We start from the raw sequence: 26537 nt of genomic DNA, 5'->3' as shown, positions 1-26537 counted from the left end.
CGTCCAGGTGACTTGGACTACGGTATTGTTTGAATACAGAGAAGTGGATAGATTAAGGATATTCCTGTACCTGTGGGAGACAGGGAGGAAGATCAAGAATATACTTTCATTTATGACTTGTTCACCTACACAAATGAGGATTCCCATTTGCTGAGACAAAGCCAGTTGGGTCTTAACTCGCATGGAGATATATGTCACCCATCTAAGTGGAAATGATAAACAGTTGGATATATAAATCTTTGACTCAGGACTAAAAATGTAATAATGTATGTAATCTGAATATAGATAGTATTTAAAATCATAGGTCTGAATGAGATCGCCTAGAAAGAATATGTAGACAGAAGGAAAAAAAGAGAACAAAGTAACAAGCCTTAGAGAATCATTTTATTGTGAGATTGAGATTGAGCAGCAAAAAAGTCAGCAAAGGAAAAGGGAATGAAACAGCCAGTGAGATTGAAAGAAACCTGGAAGGGAATGTGTCACAAAAAAGAGAACGCCTCTAGAGGAAGGAAGTTGAATACTGCTGAGAGTCCAAGTCAAGGTAAGACATAAAATTGATTTGACAAGACTGAGCTCACTGGTGACTGGAATAAGAGGGCCATCATTGGAGTAGTGGGGATGGAAATCTACTTGGATTTATTCTTCTCATTTCTCAAATATTTCTGCATAAAGAACCAGAATTGATCAAGTAAATGTCAAGAGCCCTCTTTCCTCTAAAAACAGGAAAAATTCTTAATATCAAAGTATCTACTTTGTCATTCAAAGTGGTATTAACAAGGTGTTCTAAATTGTTATACAGATTGTGGCTTTCTTTAATATTTTAGTTATGTCTTTCTGACGTGGTCATCTTAATGAGTTAAGGATGATACTCTGGAACCTTAACAATTAGAAATGGGGAATCCCCTATTCTCATCAGCAGTATATTCAAGATGAGTTACTTCTGCAGATGGCAAAGCTTATCCTTTTTTATGTTGATTCTTATTTGCCTCAATTTCAGATGGTGACATTTGCTGAATTTATTCCCGAATTCTGATGAGCTTTCTATTTGTAGCATGTAGCCTGATTACAATGAAAATAAAGCATTCTTGACTTTTGGGGGCCCTAGTTTGGATGGAAAAGACAGTGAGAATTTTTTGAAACTTGCTTGATATCACCTCTACTCCTGTCACCTTTCTCTCATGCTGTCTTTATATATGAAACAACAACCATAAGTTACCTCCCTCTCTGCAGCCCACATGTTCCTCAAAGCTGTTCCAGTGAGCTGCGTGTTCTTTCTCTGCCAAGTTTTCTGTCCCTTCCCGTGCTCCTGACATAATTCCTTTCTTCAGGATATTTTTAAAAAGGCATTGGAGGAAACAATAAATACTAAGTATTATGGAGTAAGTATTTAACTGTTAATGAAGATAACGTCAGGTTGAATTTTCCAGATTCTTTAACAAGAAAACTCTAAAGAACAATCACTTTTCTAATTGACCAAATTGTGTGCCTCTAACTACTGCATGCATTAAATTGAAAATATAAGCAGTTATCAGAAATGCAGGTTTCAATATTCTTTGCATACTAAGTTTTCAACTTCTGCTAATTTCTCATAAAGGGAGTAAACAAGGAAGTAGATACGTTTAGATGTTAAAGAAAATAATCTTTAGAACCATATTATAATAATTGAGTTATTTTAGTCTTCATTCAATAATATCTTCAGATAATGCATACACATTTTTATTCAAAGTTGTACATATTTTAAAAATTTACTCTACAATACTGTATGGGAGATAATAAAAATATTTAAAGCAAGCAACCCACATTTATGCTTAAAACATAAATTTTGGACAGCATTCTATATGCTGTACTCAGTAATGGTAGATTCAATTAAAGCTGTTTTGCAGAAATCCAGTGACAGAATATAATTGAGCTATGACTATGCAAACTTGTTCATCTGAATAAGTGTTTCTAATATTTATTTTAAACTAGAGAGGTAGGAGGTTTATGACCTAAGTTATGCCAGTTTGAAAGCCCATTGAGGCAAGGTCAGTTTTTGTCTACATCCTTTTATACATTCCCTGACACAACAGCATATGTTATAAGCTCTTAATAAATTCATAAGTACGGTGATGCTGTGTGAGTAGTAGACTGAGTCAACATGAGATAGATCAGAGCATCCTCCAAAGCCTTGCTGTGAGTGATTTCCTTCTGTCCTGTGTCTACATTCCCTCAACATCAGAGTTGCAATGCCTTACTTACTGTGGAGGCCTCATAAATATATCCTGCATTAGTTGATAGACTGTATGTTTAAAGAAGACTTTTGCCATATTCAGTAAGTCATAGGGTATCTTTTATATTTAGTTAAATTGAACAACCATTTAATTTTGCTTGTGTTCCTATATGATTAAGACACACAGAGATGTGGTTATTTCTTTCCAAATACTCTAAAAGGCTAGATATCGGAAACTCGACAGCTCAGAACCTGAGGTGGTAAACTTTGCTGGGTCTATTAATACTTTTGTTCCTGTTTCCTCATTGATTAAATGAGGGTAAGAATTCTTCCCACATATTTGTTAAAAACAAATAAAATCCCCATTAAAATTAGGATGAATAGGCCTAAATTATTGTTTCTGGTCATATAAGTGACTTTAAGCTTTCTTTCATGCCTAGAACATTTTTCTCAACTTTAGACTAAGTGGGTTGATGATACCCAGCCCAGAATGTCAAGAAAGTTAGTTTTGCTGGTTTCAGAGCAGGCCCCTGATTCATGGTGGAAAACATAACCTCATTTCTGTTTTCACCAAGTTCAATTCTCTTTAAGATTTATTGTCACTGAGAAATAATAGAACCTAGTAGTTAAAATATCAGTCTCCAGGCTCTGATGCACATCTCTGTCATTTTTCTGGTTGTTTAGCCTTTGACAATTTTTCAGACCTCTTTGATCCTCTTCCTTGGAATAGAGGGGAAAAATTATGTTCACTGCAAAAATTTGCTCTCAGGATTAAATGACATAATGCAAGTAAAGCACTTAGTGTGATTTCGAGCACATGGGTAATACTCAATAAGTGTCAGTCATTGGCATTATTGTAGATTTACTTGATATTATAAAATAAACTTTTAGGAAATTTAGCCACCATATTAAGTAGAAAAAATAATCAGTGAGATTCTTTCTTTGATTCCACCTAGTTCTCAGAGATTTTCAACAAGATTTACCATGAAGAATATCTGAGTCATGGTGTGGAGGGCAGAAAGGTGGTGAGCCTTCTTTATAAAAAAGAATATAAGTGGGGGGATGCCCACAGCAGTGACTACCAGGCTCCAGTTTCTCCTGACCCTACAGCCAATGATGAAAGCATGGTGGTACAGTTTGGAAAGATTCTGTGGGAAGTGAGATACAAGAGCTTGTAAGAAGTAGATGATCTAATTTATTTATTTATCTATTTTTAAAAATATTTTATTTATTTATTTGTCTGAGAGAGGGGGGGAGAGAGGGGGGGGAGAGAACAAGCAGGCAGAGTGGCAGGCAGAGGCAGAAAGAGAAGTAGGCTCCCTGCTGAGCAAGGAGCCCAAAGTGGGACTCGATCCCAGGACCTTGGGATCATGACCTGAGCTGAAGGCAGTGGCTTAACTGACTGAACCACCCAGGCATCCCATAGATGATCTAATTTAAAGGTAAAATGGAGAAGAAATGCAGAGCCACAGATAAGATTCAAAATGAAAGAGGATGAATGGTGTGTGAAAGTCCAGAATCAGGGGTAGAACAACATCAAAATAAGGCAGGGCAATCAAAACATGTTATTAAGGTAAGTTTGACTGTATCACATGATCAGGAAAAAAAATATTTACTAAAAAATCCTATTTCCTGTATTGATCCCACACTCTGGATTTGTTTTTGTTTTTGTTTTCGTTTTTCCACCTTTTGTCAAAATCTTAGGCAGCCCCACAAGCTTTTCTGCCCTCCTTTAGTTGTAAAAACCCATTTCACTAATTAAAAATTTCCATCCAGTGAATATTTCCATCTTTTATCCAACTTAAGTGTTCTTCCTCCCACTGTTCTTGACTTTTCAGGCAAGAAGATCTGTAGTAAGGGGGCATGGTGGGTTTCTTTCCTTCTTGTTTTCTCAGTCTCTCCTCTACCCCACAGTTGTTGTTAGATTCCATCCAAAGTTGGAATGAGAAAGAGGTGAAGTAAGGTCTCACTGGATGGATAGAGTTGTAATGTGGCTGTGTGACCTGAATGCACAGAAATATGTCCATTCCTGTCATCTCCCCAGACTCACCTTGGTGTGGGATGTCTCTCTCAGAGCTCTTCTCTCTGAAGGTGGCTTGTGATTTTTCCCTTTGCTTGCTAGATTCTCAGGGACCACTCCGGATTGGGACTCACCCATCCCCTCCAGAGAGACTTCTAGGAAAAACTCCTTTTAAGGCGGAACAATCTGATTTTCCTTCCATAGAGTCTATATTTGGGGCATGGGAGATTAGCCTCTTTGCCCTGTCTTAAGTGGCGGAGTAGCCAGTTTTTCATGTAGCCCTCCCTCTCTTTGATCAGTCATCAGAAAAGGACAGCTTCAGTCATACTTTCTCATCTTCAGAATAAACTGGCACGAGTCAGAGACTACTTCCCATGCCTTTCCAACTCTATGCATCACATGTCAAGGCCCTTCACTTAACTTGAAGTTGGGGGACACCACCTCTCCTTTTCCCTGTTGTGGGAATATGGGGTGGGATTTAATAACACACTGAACAATTCTCCAAAGAAATTCTCACTTCTCAATTATTTTATCTCTCCCAATAGATTTTTAAAATTCTCCTATAGTTTGAAAATGGGTGGTAGGCTAGTTTTGGCAGAACTAATTTCATAATCTCTTCATACATCCTGTGTAGATGGTCTAGCATTTTCGTTGAAAATGGAGGGCTATTTAATCCCTGTTGTTTGTCCTCAGCAGCATTACACACCTCTTATACATTTCATATCCTCTTAGCCACACCTGTTTCTATACCAGTGCACTGCTGCAAGCAGGGCTGCATGAGCTCTAAAGAACTTCATGCAGAAGCAGGTTGCCATGGCCTCACCACAGGTTGAACTGAAGCCAGGTGCTGGCCTTGCCTAATCGACATGGAGGTGTGAGAAACTGGGGAACCCCATCACCACTCATGCATGTGTTGCCCTACAAGGCAGAAGTCAGTGGGAGATGTTAGACAAACTCTTTCCCCGTTTTTCATCTTCCCCCACTTGAGACAGTCTACCCTGAGATGCAGTTTACCCACCTTAGAGGATAACTTTTAAAGAATTGTTTATTTATTTGAGAGAAAGAGAGAGAGCACAAGTGGTGGGGAGGGGCAGAGAGAGAAGCAGACTCCCCCCTGAGCAGGGGTTTCCCCATGCAGGGCTTGATCCCAGGACTCTAAGTCAAAGATAGACGCTTAACCAACTGAGCCACTGAGGTGCCCCAACTTAGAGGACAGTTTGAAAGGTGAGACAGTCAGTTGCATTTAGCAATGGCCAGCTTGCACTGGCTCTTTCTCATTCCCTGCTTCACTGCCATTTTCCTTACCTCAGCACCCTAATAAAGAAATACCACATAAGTCCTCAGCCTGTAGTTCTGCTTCCTGGGGAACACAGACTAGGTCCATGGCCTTCAAAACCTCTGCTGAAATCCTGAGAAGCAGAAGAATTGTATTTAATATGCTAGTGCACATGCTTTCTGGGCTAGGGGGAGTCACAGCTTTTTCTTAAAGAAGGATAGACATGTAGTGGGAGAAGATTTAAGTAAAAGTGTAGGGGCTTAGGATGAACAAGTCTTTTCTGGTCTTGACTGAAGTTATGGGAAGTCCAGAGAGATGAGGTTTAAGAAATTAAAGGAGATTAAGTAACCTGCTGAAATGGTATTTAGATGTTAAGTGTGGGTTTGTTTTGACCAGATTTCATTTTCTCTATGTAATTGGGACAGAAAAGGTGACAGAAACTTTGAGTGAGAAAAGAACTTGGTGCGCAAGTACAGCTTTAGTATGGAGCCTCAGGGTGGGAAAGAGTGTTGCTGAGATCATGCTATTTGTTAGTGACATCGCTGGTTTATCCTTATGTAGTCTAGTGCCCCTTTCACAGACTGAACATTACCATACACTTAAATATTTTCGTAAATATATAATTAAACTATTATTATTTAAATTATTCCCAATAGCCAGCCATACCTTGAATGATTTCAAGCTGAACATTTACAAAAGATTTAATTATTTTATGTTCGAACATTTTCAAATTGTTCTTTATATACTTTTTTTTTTTGAGAGAGAGAGAGAGCATGTGGTGAGAAGGGACAGAGGGAGAAAGAGAGAATCTTTAGCAGGCTCCATGCTCATGCTCATGGGGCTTGATCTCATGACCCTGAGATAATAACCTGAACCAAAATCAGAGTCTGTTGCTTAACCAAATGAGCCACCCAGACATCCCTTTATATACTCTTTTTTTTTTTTTAAAGTCCTGATGTCTAAGTGATAGGGTACATGATAGACATATAAGCAAAACAATATGTTTAACAAAGTAAATGAAAAATTAGTGTTTAATTGTAATAATTTAGAGATGACTGGCTATATTGTGGAACTATATATTTTTTAAAGTCTAATGAGTTGTATGTCTCCATAGTAAATCTTAGGTAAACTGTTAATGATTTCAGACTGTCAAGTTATCAGATTGTCTTTTGCACTTAAATAATCTGGGTTTTTTTTCTGGTAGATTTAAATATATACCTATCTACACACACACACACACACACACACACACACACACACACACAGGATTTACCATTTACTTCTTGGAAGTAAGATTCAGGCACTAACACTTTGTAAAAGTTTATGGTATTATTCAGGTTTGAGCCCATGATTCTCTTAAAATTAATTTTAGTTCTTTAATCAGATATTTCTGCCCAAACCTACTACTTAAAGCTCTATTTTCTTTAGATTAGGAAGAATGGAAACACAGTTCACTTCTGTATGGCCTTTAATGATGTAACTTTTATTTTTAAGACCGACACAGCATTCCCTGAAAGATGTTCAATTAGAAAAAAACTGATGTGAAAATAGATGTTATTGGGACAGGCAACAATTACAGGGAGGGACTATTGTAGATCAGGAACGGTGTGAATACTTTGCCAGTTCAGGCTTCGAGGAAAATGATTATCACATTTTGCAATGAAAACCCCCTCAATTTACAGTGGGCATAATTTTTTTCTTAATTTTCTAGCAAACATTCAGAAATTCAGCTGTTTTCAAAGAACCTATTTTCTCACTAAACATTTTTCTAATTCATGTAAAAGAATTACTGAGAATTGCCTGACTATGTAGTAGTAATCATAGACCACCCAAGCATGGTTTTTACAAGGCCAAATTTAGAAAAGAATGCTGCTGCCTGAGGTTATCAGAAGGAAAATAAGTGGCTGTTTATTAAGTTATAATGATGAAAAATAAAAATGGCCAGTCTTTCTGGATTTCACTGGAATAACTACACTTATCTATGACTCATGATCCTTTTTACCAAAATATTTAATGAGCTTTTCAGTGTTATAAATGAAGACATAGATGGGTGAAAACAAACCAGCTCTGCCTTGCCTACAACCCCATATGCTATAAGCAGAGGGAGTTATTCATTTCCACTGAAATGCTCAGAAGCTCAACCATAAATCTAACACACATTGCATGTCTTCATAGGTGCAAATTGTTAATCGGACATCAAAACAATGAAGTTATCCCATTGCAGAGGTGCAAATTAGCAGTCAGATTACAGATACCAGCAAGGGAGAAGACAAAGGGAAAGGAGCACATGATAGAAACTTCTATTGTTGCTGTCTTCCAGAGAGCCTATATTTGAAAAAGGAAACACCATAGAAAAAAACAGAACACATTCTAAGGATTATATTTCCTATGACTGCTCTCTATGGAAAGCATGTCTTTTGTCTGTAGTGTATGAATTGAAGGTATATCTCAACTCTCCATTTTAAATGGCCCCAAGTAACTACAAAAATTAAAGAATGTAAAGGATAATGTAGTGATAATATTGTGTAAGCACTTATACTAAACCCTTCAAAATGAACGACGCTGAGGTATTAGCTTTGATAATTGCTGCAAGAGTGGATACCTATTTTGGAAATAAGTTTTAGAAGTTGTGATGTCCTCATGTAGTGTTCACATTCCAAGGAGGCAAGAGTGCTTTGGTAGCTTTATACTGATGTGTTAAAAATTCCACCAGAGACTTAGAAGACTTGGGGTCCAGTCTCATTATGACAGAATTGGTCTTTTCATTAAATTATATATACAAGTAAAACATGAAGATACAGAAAAAAAGAAAAGTATATTGGACACATCTAGAAAAAAAAAAAAAAAGATGGCTAACTCTTATACCAACAGGAAGAGGCTGAGCATTACCAGAAAAACAACTATAAAGACACCGTAAATCAAACAGCATAGAGTTTAGAACATCAAAAACTCAGAAATTTTCATCTATTATTAATTATGATAAAAAATTCTATCTCAGAATATTTTACACAGCAACTGTTGCAAAGAAAATCTACATCTTCCTGAGCTGAAGAAAGTTGGAAATAAGAACTAAGGCTCTAAACTTCCAATGAAATTGGATGGCCATTAATAAAATATTTCGATGTCTTTGTACATTTTTCTTTCAATTAAAAAGCCACATTTTAAAAGGAAGACAATTTATTATTTCAATGGCATTTGAATTTTTAATGGGACTACAATTAGAATTGCCACATGTAACGTGGGAATTTAGTGTAGGTTTCTAAAAAACATTATTTTTGCAGTTAAATTGTATTTTTTCACTTATGTCACATGTAAGTATACCTATGATAGAAATTCTTTAAAAAAAACTCAGAAAAAATTGATACTATAGGCTTTATTCTGACTTGAAGATGAAAGACCTTTATTAACCTCTCTATTAATCTTTTTATTAACCTTTTAAGTAAGCTTCTTATTAGCCAACATAGGCAATGGCAGAGTAGACTTCCTCACACTACCTTCAATGGTCTTGGAGGAACTAATTAGTAGAGTGCAGCACAACTAGACTTTCTTTTTTGTATCCCTTCCACATCAACAGACTTTGTATCCGCTGAACAGCTGTATTCTAATTAACATCATAACCTTATCTTTCCTGTATCCACATCTGTAACTAAGATTTTTCTGGTAATGGAATGATGAAGGAGCATACATCAGGGCCAATCTCAAAAATCCAGGAAAATCTTTCAATCTTTGCTTTGGCTGCAAAGCCCTATGTGGAGTTGAGTTTTCTTATGTGATGTAGATTTGAGATTAGAAGGGGAATGTATACACACACACACACACACACACACACACACACAGAGAGAGAGAGAGAGAGACACACACACACACACACACACAAAGGAATAAAGATCTGTTACAGTATAAGTAGTTTTTCCAAGAATTCAATGAGTATGATTCTTCTGGATACAAAATCAGTAGCACCAGGGATTCTAGAGGTAGTAAGTTCATAATAAATGGTTGTTAATGGGGCACCTGGGTGGCATAGTCGATGGGGCATTTGACTCTTGGTTTTGGTTCAGGTTATGATCTCAGTGTCACGAGATTGAGCCCTGCATGAGCTCTGTGCTCACCATGGAGCACAGAGCATGGTGCTTCCTCTGCCTCTCCTGCTTGTGTGTACACACTCTCTCTCAAATAAATAAAATTTTTAAAAATCATTGTTAACTGGAGAGTAAAATCTTAGTACTCCAACTCAGAGCATAGTTTTTGAGAAACCCTATAAAACTAGAGCTCCCCTGGGCTGACCACACTGTGTTGGGAAAATCACTAAACTTCCTGAATTCACAATTTCCTCATATATAAACAGTGATACAAATACTATTGGTAACTACTTAGCTCAACCTTTCAGTTTCAGTGGCTTACGTGTAAAAATGGGATAAGATTTACTTCATTCAGTTGCTGAGAGAATTAATGAACAGTGTCTAATATAGTGTAGAAAAGTCTTAGACATTCAATAAATTATAATTTTATTGAAGTTCCTACAAATAGTTAAAAAGTACTTAAATTGTTAACACCACATTTATAATATATATTTCCTATACTTGGCAAGATCACTACCCTTTTTAAAATTGCTCTCTACAGATTTTATCATAGAAGAATAATGATACTCAAGAGAATATCATCTTCCTAATAAATTAGTAGAATGAAATTTAAAACTGAACTTTACTAAGCAAAAAATGATTGTGGAATACAGGCAGAACTATCTAACCATTTAATAATAACATAGGGCATAATCATTTAACAATGTATTATTATTAATCCTAATAAATATCCATATCAGGATGTAAAAATTTTATTATAATAATTTATCCATATTATGGAAATTATAATTAAAAAGCTAGAAAAATCCATTTTAAATTTACCAGATCAACTGTATAAATGGCTCAATAGTAAGTTTAATGTTACCAGTAAAATGTGAGGCAAATATGATACAAAATGATTTCTGTAAATTGAAAGGAGAGAAATAGGACAAGAGTAAAAACTTACAAAAAAAAAAAAAAAAGGAGACCTATTCTGGAAGTATTTTTTCAGTTATTTCACCATTTAAGATTTAAACTTCATAAAAATATAAGGACATGTACAGAGGTGTACTGGATTTAGGTCTTGGATTTGGGTAATCTCAATGGGCACAATAAAAAAGAATGCAGATAAACAGAGGCTCTTGGGAAAGTCCTGATAGTGTTTCATCCCCCTGAGTTTGATGAGTAATACTGTATGTGTGTATATATGTAGGTGTTTGTGTATGCCACCATTAGAGCAACCACATGAAGGGAAGCCTGGGTAGCTCAGTTGGTTGAGTGGCTGACGATTTCGGCTCCAGTAGTGAACTCAGGGTCATGGAATCAAGCCCCACCACAGGCTCCATGCTAAGTATGGAGTCTGCTTGAGCTTCTCTCTCCCTCTTCCCCTGCTTGTGCTCTGTAAGTATGTAAGTAAGTAAGTAAGTAAGTAAATAAATAAATAAATAAATAAATAAATAAATAAAATAGGGATGTCTGGATGACTCCATGGGTTAAAGCCTCTGCCTTCAGCTCAGGTCATGATCTCAGGTCCTGGGATTGAGTCCAGCAATTGGGCTCTCTGCTCAGCAGGGAGCCTGCTTCCCTCTCTCTCTCTCTGCCTGCCTCTCTGTCTACTTGTGACCTTTGTCTCTCTGTCAAATAAATAAATAAAGTCTTTTTTAAAAAATAGAATATCCATATACAATGTGAGCATTTACATTTATATAGAATCTGTGGTTACAAAAAACATTAAGTTTACCTCAAAACAATTTGCAGATAAACAGCTAGTCTGTTTGGGGGGGAATTTATTACTTTCACATGTCATCTCAGTTAAGGACTGAGCAGTGAATAGAATCTCCTCAAAGTTGGTCTAATGTGACCCTGAAGGCAACAGTAGTTACTTTTACGGACTAGTTTTAGGTGTTAACCAACTCAGAGGTAATGAGCAGCCACTTCTGGCAATGCACTGGCCCAGACCTTGAGTAACTGTAATTTTTTAGATGACTTTCTGAATAATGATATGGACTCATATATAAAGATAATGCCTTGTTATGTATAACACTTCCAATGTTTAACACGTATTTATGTCCATTATCTTATTAACCCTTGTAACAATCCAGTGTATAGGAAACATAAGTGTCATCAGGTTCACTTTACAGAGAAGGAAATCAACATGTCCACACATGGAGGGACTCACTTCTAAGACACCTAGAATTTCAGTTAGAGCTGAGTCCCGGCAACTCCTAACTATACAGACAGACACTGATCAAACTTGCTTTAATCTCAGCATTTGTAGTTCGGTTACATGTAGATTTTTATTTATGTAAATTGGTGTGATTCAGCTTATTAAATGACTAAGATACAAGATTTGCAGTTTATTCATTCAGCTTTTCATTTGTCTGTCTTAGGACATAAAAATACTCTGAGGGGCTGTTAAAATAAAATTTCAACACTAACACTTTGCCTCAATTTATTTTTCATTGGGTTTACTCTTTAATCATTCCTTCACCCAATTCTTTCTTTTCTTATGCAGTTAGAACATTAATTTCACTCTGTTGTTAACCTATTTAACTCTCTGCCAGGATGGCGTCCACCTTCAGAGCACAGGTTACATTTAGCCTTTTGGGGCACATTCAGTGAATGTGTGGAATAAGTTAGTAGCTAGTGCTTACTATGGACCAGTCACCGTACGTAGAAATTCTGAGTGTGTTATTTCACCTGATCCTCAAAACAACTCTTTGAGGTAGCTACAGTGATTAAATCCACTTACAGCTCAGTCAGCTGACACATAAAAAGGCTCTCTTCCTTGCCTAAGATCAGTTATAGAAAAAGCTATGACACCAAAACAGGCAGTCTAACTCCAGGTCCTCTGATGGTTGAATCAAGGGTAATAATAAGAATAGCTAATGCTTTTGTAATGATACTATGCCAGGTACTCTTCTAAGTACTTTACATATATCAACTTGTTTTTTCCACATATGTCCACATTGAAGTGGTTGACATCTTCAAGTGTTACTGAGGCATCATTTTCTCCAATGAGACCAATATGCTTGCAACTTCTGTAACCTCTCCATCCATGACATTGAGTGGGCAGCACTGTTACTGGGCTCTTGGGGGTATTCCTGGACCGTTCCTACACCAGGATGGCTAGCAGCGGCTTAGATATACAGAAAAACACCTGTGAACACTATACAAACATAATCTATTATCTCCAACTCAACTTCCCCTTAGTCAGATCCTCAAAATTTCTGAAACCACTCCAAAGCTACTGAAATGATCAGAAAGGATGTGAATAGAATAGAAAAAAGATAGCAGTCTTAACCAGTTGCTGCTAAATAATTCATAACTTTGCAAACTTTACATATGATAAAGTGAACACATTTCTAGGGTCACTTTCAAGGCCGTGAAGGGTCCAATGCAAGTGAGAGGTCTTAAAACTCAAAACTCATCTTCGTGGTAATTTTGCATCCATACTTTTAGTTAGGTGGACTTTTCTCTGTCTTATGTTTCTACCTTGTATTCTCTATGTACCTTCTATAACAAGTAATAATATTTATTTATTTATTTATTTATGATTTAGTTCATTTATTTGGCAGAGAAAGACACTCAGAAAGAGACACGCAGAGAGAAGGAATACAAGCAGGGGCAGAGGGAGAGGGAGAAGCAGGCTCCCTGCCAAGCAGGGAGCCTGATGCGGGACTTGATCCCAGGACTCTGGGATCATGACCTGAGCCAAAGACAATGGGGACTTTTGTAAATATGAGGGCAGCCTTACAAAAGGTGGAGGAAGCAGGCTATGTTTGGGTGCCAGCTACCCAGTGAAGGTGCATGTCACTGTTGATATACCCAAATCCTTTATTCATGTAAGGTAGGAGCACCCAGTCATCCAAGTGGTATGCAGGATGGGCTTAGGACAGTGCCTGCCACTGGATAAAACACTAATGTTAGTTGAATAAATATATTATTGAGAATTACTATTGTTAAAGTTGACTACAAAGTTTTCATGAGCATGAAGTTGCCAAGATACTGAAAGGCCAAACATAAAACACAAAATAGGGATGCTTGGGTGGCTCAGTCAGTTAAGTGTCTGCCTTCAGCTCAGGTTATGATCCCAGGGTCCTGGAATGGAGACCCAGGTTGGGCTCCTTGGTCAGCGGGGAACCTGCTTCCCCCTCTGTCCGCTGTTCCCCATGCTTGCTGCTCCCCCTGCCTGCCTCTCCTGCTTGTGTTCTCAATCTCTTTCTCTGGCAGATAAATAAATAAAATCTTTTTTTTTTTTTTAAAGCCCACAAAATAGGTGGCAACCAGGAAGACTAATGCTGGAACAATGAACAGAAGCAGCAGGAGCTGCAATGAGACATAAAACACAAAGCACAGGGGGCAAATGGGGAGAAAACATATGAGAGTGAAAAGAAAAAGTCAAAGTTAGGCCTGAAAAAGTAGAAAGGTTTATAAAGTTAGCTTCGAAGTACCCTTTGGATGAGAAAGAAATTACAGCAGACAACATACATATTAATGAAGCTGAAACAATATTGAACAACAACCCATTATCATTACCTAGATTAGAAGAAAAGACAAGATTAACACCTCAGACATCACTGGGGTGGAATAAGAATCAGGCTTATCAACAAGCTCTCACCTTCCTCCCACTTTCCGCATCTTCCCTAGAAAGGTTGAGAAAAAGACATTCAAGAAAATTAACTCTGAAAAACTGTAGCTGTAGTTATAAATTTTGGTAATTGCAGTGAAATGAGTAAGAGCATTAGCTTAGGGTAAGGGATAAAATGTGTGTAAAATCTCAAGGAAGTACTTAAATGCTTCCAAAAAACCGGAAAGCAGGACCGTAAATGGGTAAAGGGTGAGGAGTAAAGGAGTTGCAGAGGGAAAGGGCTGTGATCTTTATTCCTTTCCTAAAGGAAAGAGAAAAGACCCAAATATTTAACGTTCTTTTACTGAAATTCGAATGCTTAATCTTCATTCCTTTCTGTTCCTTTTCTACCAATCTCTTAAATATTTTGTGATAAGCCTAAGAACAGAGATTACATTTTTCATCAGATAACTGTATTCAGCCTTCTCAAATTGCTGTTTCCTTATAGTGCAGTTAAATTTAAATCTTCCCATACTACAGATCTCAGTGGACAAAAATAAATTCAAGGGAAAGACAGGAGGAGAGTCAGTAGAACCAGAGCCCAGCCAGGTGAACTGAACCATCTGAGCCCAGCCCAGATCAACTGATTCCTAACTCATCCGCAGACAAGGGACTGAGCTGGACCCCATCACAACAACCCAGCAGAAGCCAGCCTAGAGCAGCTGAGCCCAGCCACCATGTCGATGAATGAGCTACACTGGTGCCTTTTGGTATGTCCCATTGATTTTGTCGTTATGACTAAACTTACCTGGTGTAACACTAAAGTATTTCCAAAGTATTTTTATCAGTTTAAACTCTCACCAGCAATGCATGAATGAATGTTGTCATTGCTCTAAATTCTTGACAACATTATCACTATCTGTTTAATTTGAGGCATTTTGGCTTGTAATAATTTTTATTTGGGCTCTATTTTCTATTTTCTATCTGACAACAAAAGAGCACCTTTCATACCTGTGTGGCCATTTTGACATCTTTTTTTTTGTGTGTGAAGCGTTGTTCAAGCCTCTTGCTCATTTTTCTGTTGCATTGTTTGTCTTATGGTTTTTGAAATTCTTTTTTTTTTAAGGTTTTATTCATTTATTTGAGAGAGAGGGAGAGAAAGGGATAATAAGTGGAGTTAAGTGGAGTGGGGGAGGGGCGGAGGGAGAGGGAGAAGCAGACTCTCTGCTGAGCAGGAAGTCTGATGCAGGACTCCATCCCAGGACCCTGGGATTATGACCTGAGCAGAAGGCAGATGTTTAACTGACTGAGCCATCCAGGTGCCCTGGCTTTTTGAAATTCTTCATATATTCTAGACCTAAGGCTGTTTTAAGTTGTATGTATCAACAAATATCTTCCTTTCTGTGGTTTGCTTTTTCACTCTTGATTTGTGTCTTTTTGTGACCAAAAGTTCTACTCTTACTATAATCTAATTTAATGATCTTTTTGTTTATGGTTAGTATTTTTTAGAATTATTTTACTGTGGTATGGGAGTAATGATACTTCTCTGTATTATCTTTAAGAAACTTTGATATCCTTTTATATTTAGGTCTATAAGCACCAGGGTTTCATTTTTGCATGTAATTTGAGTGGCAGTTGATGTTTAGTATTTTTTGTCCATTTTCTATCCTATTGTCTTAGCTACATTTTCTTAATATCTCCCACTGCTATGCCCTTCTGTACCCTTTTAATAAATCAGTTGTTCATATATACATAGGTGTGTAATCTGTTCCATGGATCTGTCTATTCTTGCGCTAATATCCTATTGTCTTAATTACTTTAGCTTAAATTGACATCTAGCAGAAGTTCTTCCACTATTTTTTCTTTTTCCATAATGTCTAATTAACCTTGTTTCTTTCAATTCACATATGTAAGGATCGACTTGTCAAATCACACACACACACACACACACACACACACACATGCATGCACACACAACCATCTTGAGATTTTTACTAGAATTGCATCAAATCGATAGACTAACTGAGACTTCTAGCCCATGAATATTTGTTTAAGTTTTCTTAGATTTTTCTCAACAGTATTTTCTAAAGTTCTGTGTAACGATTTTGTACAATGTTTGTTAGATTTATTCCTAGATACTTTACTTGGTGGAAGTTTATTTTAAGTGGATTGTTAAAAGACATTAGTTTCTAATTATCTTTAGTTTAGCAATATTATTAAGCTAGCATTGTTTAAAAATTTTTCTATAGGTTTTACTGAATTTTCCCTGTGTTTGATCATTTCATCTGAAAAATGATAAAGCAATTTTTCTTGTTATAGTCTTTCTCTATATATTTTTTACATTTTGCAGAATAAAAACATTGTTTAGCTCTTGGTATTTTGATAGGTATTACATTAAATTAAATTTGTAGAATGCTTTGGGTAGCATAGGCCTTTTTTTTTTTTTTTTTTTTTTTGAGAGAGAGTGAGAGTGCATGTTGTACAAGTAGGGAGGAGGAACATAAGGAGAAAGGGAGAGAGGGAATCCTAAGCAGGCTCCACACTCAGCACAGAGCCTGACATGGGACTCAATTACACAACCTGAGCCAAAATCAAGAGTTGGACACTTAACCGACTAAGCAGCCCAGGTACCCTGTGGGTAATATAGACCTTTTAACAATATTTGTTTTCCAGTCCATGAGCATGGAATGTCTTTCCATTTCTTTGTGTCATCTTCGATTCCTTTCATCAACGTTTTCTAGTTTTCAGGTACAGGTCTTTTACCTCTTTCATTAAGTTTATTCCTAGGTATTTTATAATTTTTGGTACAGTTATAAACGGGATTGTTTTCTTAATTTGCCTTTCTACTGCTTCATTATTAATGTGTAGAAATGCAGTGGATTTCTGTACATTGATTTTGTATCCTGTAATTTACTGAATTTATTTATCATTCTGAGTAGTTTTTTGATGGAGTCTTTAGGATTTTCTATATAGAGTATCATGTTATCTGCAAATAATAAAAGTTTTACTTCTTCCTTACCAATTTGGATGCCTTTTATTTCTTTTTCTTGTCTGAATGCTGTGGCTAGGACCTCCCGTAGTATATTGAATAAAAGTAGTGAGAGTAGACATCCTTATCTTGTTGCTGAACTTAGGGGAAAGTTCTCAGTATGAGAACTGTGGGTTTTTTATATGAGGCCTTATTATGTTGAGGTATGATCCCTCTAAACCTACTTTGTTGAACATTTTTATGATGAATGGACGTTGTACTTTGTCAAATGCCTTTTCTACATCTATTGAAATTATTACATGGTTTTTATCCTTTCTCTTATTGTTGTTAATTGATTTACAAATATTAAATCACCCTTGCATTTCTGGGATAAATCCCACTTGATCATAATGAATATTTTAAAAATTGTTGGATTGATTTGATAATATTTTGTTGAAGATTTTTGCTTCAAGTTCATCAGAGATGTTAGCCTTTATTTGTGTGTGTGTGTGTGTGTGTGTTTTTTAAGATTTTATTTATTTATTTGACAGACAGAAATCACAAGTAGGCAGAGAGGCAGGCAGAGAGAGAAAGGAGGAAGCAGGCTCCCTGCCAAGCAGGGTGCAGGGCTCGATCCCAGGACTCTGGGATCATGACCTGAGCCAAAGGCAGAGGTTTTAACCCACTGAGCCACCCAGGTGCCCCTTGTGTGGTGTTTTTATCTGGTTTTGGTATCAGGGCCTCATAGAATGAATTTGGAAGTTTTCCTCCCCCCCCCCCCCTCTCTCTCTCTCTCTCTTGAAAAGTTTGAGAAGATTAAGTATTAACTCCTTTTTAAATATTTGGTAGAGTTCACCTGTGAAGCTGTCCTGAACTTTTGTTAATTGGCAGTTTTTGATTATTGATTCAATTTCATTGCTGGTAATTGGTCTGTTTTCTATTTCTTCCTGCTTCACTTTTGGTAAGTTATATGTGTCTAGGAGTTTATCCATTTCTTCTAGCTTATCTGGTTTGTTAGCATATACTTTTTCATAATGTTCTTTTGCAATCATCTACTGGTTGTTATTTCTCCTATTTCATGTTATTTTTGTTTTTATACATTGTTATAACTGAGAATGGTCCCACTTTTTCTATCCATTGAAAGACTTTGTGTGCATTTGACATTATTTCTTACTTAAACATTTGGTAGAATTCACAGGTGATCCTATAATGTCTGGAATTTTTCTTGTGATCAATTTTACAGAGTCTGTTTCACGAATAGTTATAGGAATGTTCATGTTTTCTCTTTCCTTCTGTATACTTACATTTTGGATCTGTTTCTTTCAAGCTGCATTTTAAAAAAATCAGTCTGGAAACTTTGCCTTTGAATTGAAACATTTAGTTCATTTACATTGAAATCAAATATTGTTTTTTTGCTTCATTTGTGTCAACTTCTATTTTTTTCCTCACTCCCCTTGCTTTCCTATTTTTAGAATGATTATAAAATTTATTCTTTTCCTTCTTCCCTCTTTTAGTTTGGAAGTTATGTGCTTTTTTACTTTTTTTCATAGTTACCCTGCTGCAAGGTGCATCTTTTTCTTTTTATAATCTATTGTTATCTGATGCTTTTGACCTCTTCCCAGACAATAAGTAATTTAAAGTACTCTATATCAATTAACTTTTTTCTGACTTATGTGATATTTCATCACATATTTTAATTCTTAGGTATATTAAACTGAATAGGAAAGTATACTTTTTATTTTATAGTTAATATTCATTTTATTTACCCTTTACTCTTTTTTGCTTTTCTTTATGTCTGGCTTTATCTTCAGACTTCTTTCTGAGATCATTGTCTTTTTGTTTGAAGACAACATTTAGGGTAGTTCTGCTGGTGAGAAATTCTCTTAGATTTATTTTTGAAAACATGTTTATTTTACCTTTATTCTTAGAGATTTTTTTTTTCAGTGTATAATTTTAGGATGGGAGGAATATTTATTTCTAGCTTTTGAAAAATACTATCACATTCTTTTCTGGCTTTGTTTCTGTTGTGAAGGCAGTAGTCAATTTAAATGTTATTCTTTTGAAAAAAATCTTTGTTAATCCTTTTAACTACTTTTTAAGATTTTCTCCCATCTGTGATGGACTTGAAAGTGACTTTCTTAGAATATGTCTTGCTTGAGGTGCTTTGTGTTTCTTGAGGTTGTGGCTTGACGTCATTCCTCAGTTTTATATCAGCTGCTAAGTGTTCAAATTATCCTTGTGCTCTATTCTAACCCTAAACCCTGCTCTTCCACCAGTATTTCCCTTTTGAGTAGTAGCACTACTCATCCAGATGAAGCTATTCTTGATTTTTCGGGTTTGTTTTTTTTTTTCTTTTTGTCCCACCATATCCAATCTATCAGAAGCTTTGTTAGCGCTATTTAAAAATTACACTTGGAACCAGGTCATGTCTCTCTTGTACACCCCTCCCACCTTAATCCATGATACAGGTGTTTTCACTGGGACAACTGCAGTGGCCCCCCTAGTCTCTGCTTTCTCTCCTCCTGCTCTCCAATATTTCAACCCTTACACAGCAACCAGAGGGAGCCTTGTTAAGTCCAAATCATATTATGTCACTCCTGTGTTCTGTCTTCCAGTGGTGTATGTCCTCTCAAACAATCCTTATCATAGTAAACCACGAGAGCCTTCATAGTTTGTCCTCTGGCTGGTTTCCTTTCCATTTTTCATCCAATCACATTACTCCAGACACATTACTCCACCTGGAAAGTATCAAAAATGTTCCTGCCTAAGGTTTTTGTAGCATGGTTTCCTCTGCTGAAGCACTCTTCTAAGATTCTTGTGTACCTTAAGACTTTTCGTTCATTTCCATGTCTGACCAAATTTCACTTCCTCAGAGATTCCATCATCATCCTTCTTTATCCTCTGCTCTGTTTTTCCTCTTGGCACTTTCATTACCTGATGCCTATATTTTGTCATTGGATTATTTCTTTTCCTAATATTTCCATTAAAATATAAACTCCATGCAGGCAATAATACTATCTGATTTTGTTTTTCTTACTTGCTGCATCCCCCAAGGTCTAGAACTATGCTTGATATGCAGTAGGCAAATAAATATCTGTTAAATAAAATAATTAGTGACTGTTGGCATTTTTCCTCAACAAATAGGAACCAATAGGAAGAAAGTATTGGAGTAAGGAGTGGGTTGCAATAAGATAGTTCAATAACTTGGATGGAGTTGGGAAGGCTGTAATTGTGGAAGTAATATTGAGAACTTTTAAATTGATTTAAATTGATTTTTAAAACCTTTACTTAAATTTTTAAATCCTACACTGACTTTGAGGGCTTGAATAAATTGGGGATTTAAACATATTAAATAGAGAACTTTTAATTTTACCATGACATAATATATTATTAAAATGATCTGAAATTAAAATTCAATAAGGAATTTCTAATTGCAGAACTTTAATGACTGTGTATGCCTTTCTTTCCAAATAATCAACTTATCAACACTCTGTCTTGATGTGTATATGTGCATCACTCATCATTTAAAATAGTTATGCCTGAAATGAAGATATGTGACAGTTGTTTAACAGCCACACAGCAAGTCAATACAATTGATTGAAGATACTATTGAAAAAACCAAGAGAGTCCAGAGAGATGTAAGATATTATCTTTAAGTGGGCATTTTCAAAGCTCTTATTTTTTTGAAATTTGGCCTAATATTTCATTTAGCAATTAATGAAATAAATGTAGATCAGAGCTTGCTTTTGGGGCACCTGAGTGGCTCAGTGGGTTAAGCCTCTGCCTTCAGCTCAGGTCACGATCTCAGGGTCCTGGGATTGAGTCCCACATCAGGCTCTCTGCTCGGCAGGGAGCCTGCTTCCTCCTTTCTCTCTCTCTGCTTGTCTCTCTGCCTACTTCTGATCTTTCTCTGTCAAATAAATAAAATCTAAAAAAAAAAAAAAAAAAAGAAGAACTTGCTTTAAAGTTATTAATCTATATGAACCAACCCCAGTTTATGCCTTGTTACCACAAGAAGTGAAAAGACAGATAAAGGCATCTTCTTAAAGATTCTGAATAGATATTAGTTATGATTTTATTTGAAATTATTTATTGATCATTATGAACTTATTTGTAAAAATTATTGGTATCTAATGATTGTTATAGTTTGGTATCTAATGTACACATTTGTGTACTAAGACAGAGAAAAGAATCCTCTTTGGGATTTCTAAGTGGTAGGTTTTCACCATGAGTAAGAGTTTTTACTTCACAAGAATTTCCATTGGTGAAATATTTTAGAATATAAATATGGTGAATATGAAAGTGTGTTTGTGAATTGCTGTTCAGTCTATAGATGACTTCCCTCAATATTGCATAAAGGAGTTGTCTGAGAGATTATTGTTCACTGTTCTTCATTCACTATTTTATTAATCCAACAAACATTAAATGGCCACTCTTTGAGATGCACTATATTAAGAAGTAGGGGTACCAAAATCATTAGAGACCTGTCTTCTGTGAGTTTGTGTCTAGCAGAAGGTAGGAAAAAAAATAGTCAATTTTATCAATAATATTGGGTCATTGACCTGGTAACACATGCTAACTGGTTGGGAATTCATTCTACTACTTTATCTAGGTTGGGAGTTCATTCTACTACTTTACCACACAAAGACCAAGAGTTCCTCAAAACTATAATCCTCTCAGGAATCAACATTTGTTAAGTGTCTACTATTTATAGAGAGTAAAATAAAATATAAATGGAATCTTAAAAGTGTTTAAGAAGTCTATAGACAAAAAAAAAAAAAGAAGTCTATAGACATATGCAAAGAAACACAGATCTTCACTGAAAAGTAGAATCAAACATATAATGAATGAAAAAAAAAATAGAACAGCTTCATATAAACTGGCATTAGAGAGAGATCATGAAAAGAGAACATTTAGATCTGAACAAAGAAGAAATTTGCAAGCCTGTTGTGTCTCTGCCTGGTGTGGACAACATGCAACCAGCTAGTATCATTATAGGTACACATTCCAGGACTGGTAAGTGACATTTATGTTCACATGGGTGTTTATAAACTGGAGTACAGGTTATAAACTGTGTTGACTGTTCTTCTTATTATAATTCCAAGAACAACTGAGACCACTTGGAAGAGTTGAGAGAGACATGTCAACAACTATATGCTGTGTGCTGTGTAAGTTGCTGGGGATACAAAGGCAAATTAGACATGTGGTCCTTTCATGAAGACTAAAATCAACTGAGAGAGACAGATATGTAAATAAGAATTCATTTAAAGTTTTCTAAATGCAAAAATATGTTTTTTCATAGGACGTTAAGACAGTGCACCAGAATCACACCTAACCCATGGCAGGGGGTTTGGTAGTACTTCCCAGACTTCCCTACAAGCTAACTACTGAGCTGATTCCTGAAATATGACCATAAGTTGCTCAAAGAAAGTGAAAGATGAAGAGAGATATCCATGGACAGGAAGAATATGTTCAATGATAGGGGAACAGAGCGAAAAGGAGAGGGTGTGACTGTGGGAGTGGAGGAGAGCATCATTGGACACGAGATAGTATAGGAACTGAAAGACTAGGATTTGGGATATGTTCACAAAAATTCTTAAGTTGCCAAAAATGGTGAGCCAGGAGATACCACCTTCAGGGAATGACTAGGAATGACCAGAAGGGACCACACATGACAAAAATAAAGATAAGCAGAGAGTGTGTAGACAAGTAATGTTAGAATAAAAGAGAGAGAGAGAGAGAGAGAGAGAAGCAGCACTCTGAACCACACCATGGAGGTGAAATGGTTTGGAAGTAGGTGGCATTGAGACTTAAAGGGGGACAACATTCACACTTCCCAATCTTGAATTTTATAAAGTATGAGAGAATAAACAAACTGAAAGACTAACCAGAGACATGTTCTCCTCAGAGACTACTTAGGATTCAGATAGTTTAGGAAGTTGGAGGGATCCTCAAGGTTGGAATAGATGGAAAGCAGATTGAAAACACAAAGACATCAGTGACTATGTCAGTTAATAGGGAGTATGAATAGAGAAAGAGGCAGAGTTGATCAATGGTGGAAAAAAAGAAAAAGAAATGTCACAAAGGCCAGCAGCTATCAGAAAGCACCTTCCTGAGACGTTATTGCATGGAAACCTTTAAGAATTACAATTCATAGCAAAGCTTCAGTCATTGTGCTCAATTAAGATATGTAGAACAGAGAAGTTGAATCTTCAGCTGATTCTATTATGCATTTGAGTTACTTAGCAACTCCTCTGCACTGACTTCATGCTTATTGAACAAACATTTGGTAATAATTGGACTTCTCATGTGGTTTTCCTATAGGGAGGGTATATCCTGGCCACACTGATGGGAATATTAGAGTTGCAATTTAATAAAATGACCTGGTTTATAGGTTTTATACATCAATTTGATGATAATGTTTTATTGTAAGGCAGCACCTGAGGAAATAAGCCTTCTGAACCTCTAAGGCCAAGGGGCAGAATTTGGACTCAGGGAAATTCATTAGGCATTAACTTACTTCCTATCTTTCCCAGGTGTTACCTCTTCTCTCTTTTCTCACTTGCTTTGTTTGTTTTGTTTTCTTTTGTTTTTTTAGTGTTTACAATGCTAACTATAGAGGATGCAGAAAAAAAGAGAGATTTGAGGATGGCAGTGGGTTGAGATTCAGTAATGAATGATTTGATAAGCAGGACAAGAGATGTAACATGCAATTGAAATAGGAGTCTAGAAGTTGGAGACATGGGCTGGAGACATGGATTTGGAGTCATCAGCACATTGAAGAAAACAATAGAATTAGGGAAGATCCCTCAGAGGGAGTGAGTACAATGGAAAGACACCATCTAAAAGAAACACCAAGGAGGAGATGAAGAGGAAGAAGTGAGCTGACAGGCAGGAGTGGATTTCAGCACCATAAAACAGGAACAAGAATGTTCCAAAAGTGAGGTAGTCCAGGGTATGGAAAATAAGTTAAAGAATATGGAGTTAAAAGACTTCATTGGATTTAACAAAAAAAGTTGTTGATCTGGAAAAGGGTAATTTCAGTAAAGTCATGGGGCAGAGTCCAAAGTATAGGGTTTTGAGACATGAATAAAACTTGAATAAATGGGAGAATGAGAGTGTGGAAGTGGATGAAGGAGGTATTAATGCCCTGTGAATCTTGAAAGTTCCAGGCCAGTAAAATAATTAGTAGAATTAATTAATTAATTTCAGAATAGAAATGACTAAGATGTACTGTCAAAATGTGAAAGGTATTGAGTGATTATTATACTTCAATTTCCATTCACAGACAAAGCAGTCTTTCTCAACTTAGATTTGGTAAGAATTCAGCCTTCATGTACTAAGAATTCCATTGTATGTGATGAACTTCTCTCCTATGTGTTTAGAATGGTCCTATTGTATTCTATCCTTGGAATAATGTAGAGAATAGTCACTCAAATAGCTTTCTGTATTCTGTGTTCTGATGCATTAGTATCACCTGGGAGTGTGCTAGAAATGCAAAATCTCAGGGGCCATCCAGACCTGCTGGATCAAAATCTGTATTTCCAATATATACTCTTGTGATTTCTACCCATATTACAGTTTGAAAGGCACTACTTTAGAGCAATGGTTCTGAACCTTAGCTACACTTTAGGGTCATCTAGGAAGTTAAGACAGAGTACCAACACTTTAGATTCGCCATCAGATTTTCTGATTCAGTTGGTCTGAGATATGCTGTGGGTATGGCTATTTTTCAGTAATTCACCAGGTGATTCTTGAAAGAGGGCAGAGTTGAGAAAAACTGGACCTGGGAAATAAGAGTCCAAGTAACAGGAGCTTTGAGCAACATTTGAGACAGAAGTAGATTGACCATTGATCAGTAAAATGAGGGCAATGGTGCTTCCTGATTCCTTGGTTCAGCAGGTGGGAGGAAGATAAATTATATAAAATCCATTAACTGCTTTGAGTTTCATAGAGGAAAGTTAAACTTATAAATGTTATATAATATAATTATATGGTAATGAAGACAAATATGCAAATGCCTAATTGAAACATAGAGAATGAGATACAAAATGGAACAGACCTTGAGAAAGCTTCTTAGGAATTGAAGAGTAATAAAAAATAATAAAGTGCTTGCCGGGGAAAATACATTTAAACTCTAACTCCCAGATGAATTTAAGCAATAAATTTAGTACCTATCCTTCCAATTTTTAGTCAAGAGCATAGATACAAAAACTTTTTGTATATAAAAACTTTTTGCTGGTTCAGATCTTTCCCCAGTCCAATGTCCCATTGGAACTGGTGGTGGTATCTATAGGGCACTCTCTTGGTCAGGACACAGTAACATCTATTGGTTACAGCTGATATACTAAGGTGTACAGGTTTGTTTGTCTTTTTTAAAATCTAGATAATGGTTATTGCTAATAGGGATCTTGGATGTCCAAAAGCTGTGAAAATTGAGGGGCATAAATTGAGCACTTAAGTGTTAGAGTGTCACTTAACCCAAAGACTCTTGTATTATAATAAGTTGGCTATGGAATGGGTCAGATTGATATAAGGTCACTTGTCAACCTCAGGGAAATTTTGTGCAACAAAGTACACTGTAAAAATGCACAATCCCCATGGGGCATCTGGGTGGTTCAGTTGGTAAGCATCTGCCTTTGGCTCAGGTCACAGTCCCAGGGTTCTGGGATTAAGCTCTGTGTTGTGCTCTCTGCTTGGGCAGGGAGCTTGCTTTTAACTCTCTTCCCTATTCGTGTTCGCTCTTGTTATCTTTGTCACTATCTCTATCTCTCCTTCTCAAATAAAAAACTTAAATCTTTAAAAAAATATATACAATCCCCAACCCTATGACACATTAATCTTCAGTATTAATTTGGCTCTGAGACATCCAAAGCTTAGCTAAATAAATAAATAGGTAGATAGATAGGATCCTTAAAATCCAAAGAGTTAAGCCTGTCACTTTCTAGTACACCTGCTTACTTTGTCTAAAAACGATGGTCCCAGAGCTATAAATATCTACCAAAATGAGAAAATCTTACAAGACAATCTAGGATTACAATGGCCATTGTGGGGAACATTCCAGTTAGACAAGGTCATCGATTTAAGAAGTACACTTGAAACTAAGAGTTTCTGAATTAAACAATGTGATACCTGTTTTAATTGGTATGCAAAATCTTCCAAAAGGCCTCAAGATTCCAATATAGTTTCATTAAAAGACTCCTTACAAAAAACTAATGAAAAATTAAAGAGACCAGAGGTACCTAATCAAAAGACAGTAGTACTGGCATAACTCCTCCTCTCTCCTCTATCCTTCTTCTTCTTCTTCTTTTTTTTTAAGATTTTATTTATTTATTTGACAGACAGAGATCACAAGTAGCAGAGAGGCAGGCAGAGAGAGAGAGAGAGAGAGAGAGAGGAGAAAGCCAGCTCCCCTTGGAGGAGAGCTGAATATGGG

The sequence above is a fragment of the Mustela nivalis genome, assembly GCF_964662115.1.
Source record: "Mustela nivalis genome assembly, chromosome: 7".
NCBI classification, from domain to species: domain Eukaryota; kingdom Metazoa; phylum Chordata; class Mammalia; order Carnivora; family Mustelidae; genus Mustela; species Mustela nivalis.
The sequence above is the reverse complement of the archived record's forward strand: the minus strand, read 5'-3'. Positions refer to the sequence as shown.